The following is a 3,935-nucleotide window of genomic DNA, read 5'->3' on the forward strand; positions in this document are numbered from 1 at the left end:
AACTTCACTCTGTACCAGCTCTCCTCACCCACAGAACACTGATATCTGTGCAGTCAGTGAGACATGATTTAAAGCCATGTAGAGCACTCCAGGAGTAAAAGGCTAAAATGACTTCTACACATTTAGACTATCGACTGCCAGACATCACAACCTCTTGCTGCAATAAGTCTGGACAAAGCCTAAAATAAAGGGGGGGGGGGGCAAAAGTCCAAAAAAAGGACTAATTTGAAATATTTCTCTTATAAACATAGAAATTTGCCAGAATGATAATATTTGTGTTGGTGTTCATTTTCTGAAGGCTATGAAGTCTGAATCTCAAATGTATGTCATTATTTAATGACTTCATTTGTCAGTGATTTGTCATAAAACCACAAATTTTAAGAGGAACAGATCAAAAATATAAGGTAAAAATCTAGACAGTTGAGAGATATAGCTACTACACAGGCAGGGACTAAAGGTGGAGGTTTATTGATTTACATCAAAATAAATATACCTCAAGGCAGTTCAAACAGGACAATACACTTGAGCATTCAAATTACCATAGGCAAAATCCCTTACCACTTCTTTGCAAGATATAGGGCCCCTCTATGACCCAGGAAACTATAACATGTATTTAAACTTCTTAAAAACACTACTCACCGTTCAACCCAATACTAGATTCATGGGTAACTTTAATTACCTCACTAACTGAGAATTGCATATGACATCAAAGGTGCAGAACAGAGATTCCTAGATTTTGTAAACAGAAACTCCCTTAACCAGATTGTCAGTAAACCAACTAGGGTGAAAAACATACTGGATCTGGTCCTCACTAAAGTAGGAGGGCACTGTATACCCCTTAGTGTAATGTCTTCTCTGGTAAGGACAGATGACAAAATGGTGTCCTTTGAAGTAAAAATAAAACCAGCTAATCCTGGAATGACCAATAACTACTCTAAAGCTAACTCCCTACTATTAAGTGATAACCTGGCAAAATTTCAAGCCCCCACACACCCTGAGAACACTGCTACTTGTCCAAAATTGTTCAGAAAAACCTTATACAAGCATGTTAATAGTGTAGGGGCAGCTGTATCCGCCAGCAATAAGTTCAGATCTAATTCAAAGAACAAGCCACTTGGCAGAATCGCAATATCAATAATCTGTGTAACAGAAGGAAGAAAATCATGGCAAAAATTAGCAAATGTAGTATCCAGCAGGATAAGAGCACTCTCATCAAACTAAAAAAAAAAAGAAAGAAAAGAAAAAAAAACCTCGGAGGAATAAAGTCTATCAAAGTCAAATCTGAGGTAAATTTGGCTTCCCAGGCCAAGGACAAACAAAAGGAATTCTTTAGCTGTATCTGCAACCTCACAGGCAATATACAATTGTATGCAGAGCTTTTTGTAAATATACCCACCTATACTGAGCCAGAAGATATAGCAAACTTACTGGCAAACAAATTCAGCTCTCTCCCACAAGCCTCCCCTCAGGAAATATCATCAAATATAACTCCTCCTACTATCTAGGGGAACAGGTTCTCAGTGCTCTCTCTAAGGCCAAGAACACTGCATTGAAGGGCCCAGACAATATCCAGGAATATGCTAAACAGCATGAAATATAGCCTATCTGGTCCTCTGGAATCACAGTTTAACTGTAGCCTTCAAATAGGCATTGTGCCTCACGAATGAAGAACAGCAGCCATTATCCCTCTCCACAAAGCCCTGTCATCTACAGACTCTGCAAACTACAGACCCATAAGTCTCTCAATTCTCATATGCAAAGCCATGGAAAGAATTATTATGGAAACATGCAATGATTACATAGGAAACCTCCAGACACTGGACCCAAACCAGTTTGGGTTTGTCAGTGTCAGGTTATAACTACTCAGCTCGGTGAACTTCTTTGAGAAGGTCACAAAATTAATGGATGAGGGCAAAATGGTTCACACTGAGTATCTTGAACTGGCCAAGGCATTTGACACAATACCCCACTCTGGCATTGGTGAAAACTCAAGAAATTAGGTATAAACCTTCTGTCACCTGGTGGACAGCCAGCTGGCTCACAGACAGGACTCAGAAAGTTATGATTTGGGAGTCCACCTCTATAAACAGGCCAGTGACCAGTGGAGTCCCTCAAGTTTAATTCCTGGGACTGCTCCTATTTGGCATCTACTCTCTGAAGTCAAGGTCAATGTCAAGGGCATCTGGCTGACCAAATCTGTATATGATTGTGAATTAAGAGCAGTCATTGAATCCCTTATTGACATTAAAGTTCTCCAGGAAGAGCTGACAAAGACAAATAACTAATGTTAGAGCCATGGACTAAAAGTAAATGCCAACAAATGCATAAGCGTAGCCTTCAGGAAGTCATATACTCCTGGTAATTATCATATGGACAACACACCCCTAAGACTCAAACCAGTAGTCAGGGACTTGTGGTCACACATAGACAGTAATCCAGCCTTTGACCGTCAAGTGTCTATGGTAGTGAGGAAATTCATTCTATGTTGTGCAACATATAAACAAATGTATGGCATCTAGGTCCAAGGATGTCATTATTCCACTGTATTCAGCATTAATCAGACCAGTTATTGAGTACAATATCCCCTTTGGTATGTACCTAACCAAGCACATCCAACAACTGGAACTTCCATAGAGGTTCTACACTAAAAGTATACAGGGTGTAAATAACATGGCTTATGTAGACCGCCTGAAAGCCCTATGCCTGAATTCTGTCTCATACAGGCTGTTGAGGGGAGATCTATGCCTGGCATACAAGGCATTGTCAGACCCCACCTTGATGGACCTCCTGCACATCAGCAAAACAACCACCACTAGAATTACCCATTCTAAAGACTTAAACCTTGCCTGTGATATAAATAGGACCTGCTGGAGAGATAGGTATGTATCCCAGTGACTACCCCGTCTCTGGAACAGACTCCCCATCCATGCAAAGCAGAGTTCCTCCCCAACCCAATTCAGGTGTAGCATGAACAATTTGAAGGGAACAGGGAATTCATCCCTGGTTTGGCACCTATGTCTCTAATGGACACAGGCAGTCTATAAATAGTTCATCTCCCAAGCCCCTACTTGCAAATCTTTCCTCTCCCAAGCCCCTGCTTACACTTATCAAGGGTATCAGAACTTTTCAGGGATTTGGGATGCATGGCTAGGCTTAAAAAGGCCCCAGTGGTTATGAGACTAGTACATACCTATGAACATATGAACGTATTAGTGTCCAGGAACAGCGTATATACTGTGGATTAGGAAAACTAGTACCTAGTACCCAAACATTAGGTGTGCATGCTGCATAGATATACGTTGTCTAGAAATGACCAATGCTAGTGAAGCCAATGTCTGGAATACAGTGTCAGAGCTCCTAACATAAATAGCAATGCTGACGGAAGAGTGACTTGAAGAGTTTGCAATGGCTGTGGGGTGGATGACTTGCTCTATGTTGGATACTTCACAGACATAAATTGCTTTAAGGGGCTCAGAAAGCTATGCACTGAAATAATTAGATAAACCCTTGTAGGAAGGATGGGTGAAAGAAACAACCACTATGTAATGTCCTGGAGTTGGAAAAAGTCCTAGAACAACAGTGACTTTACTGACTGGATGCAAGCACTTTCTTCATGTCCATTCTGAACAGTCATAGGAAGAGAACAAGAGACTTCAGAAATAGTCTAGAAATGATGTAGATGTTTTTTATGGATGGACATCATGACACTATGATGCCAAATTCCAGCACTTCTGCCACAAAAGATTACCAAAAGTGTCCTCTGAAAAACTACACACACTGTTAGCTACCTAGCACAGGAAGACATAGTATAGAGTTCCATAACATGTTAATTCTCCCTTGGTATAAAACTTCACATATGTCCATAGATTTACGCTGTTCAGAAATAAACAAACTGCACTTATTTAACGGGAGCTATGACATCAGGAGAGTGGGGT

Source organism: Protopterus annectens, chromosome 2.part0, assembly GCF_019279795.1.
Source record: "Protopterus annectens isolate FY-2018-M chromosome 2.part0, PAN1.0, whole genome shotgun sequence".
Taxonomy (NCBI): domain Eukaryota; kingdom Metazoa; phylum Chordata; order Ceratodontiformes; family Protopteridae; genus Protopterus; species Protopterus annectens.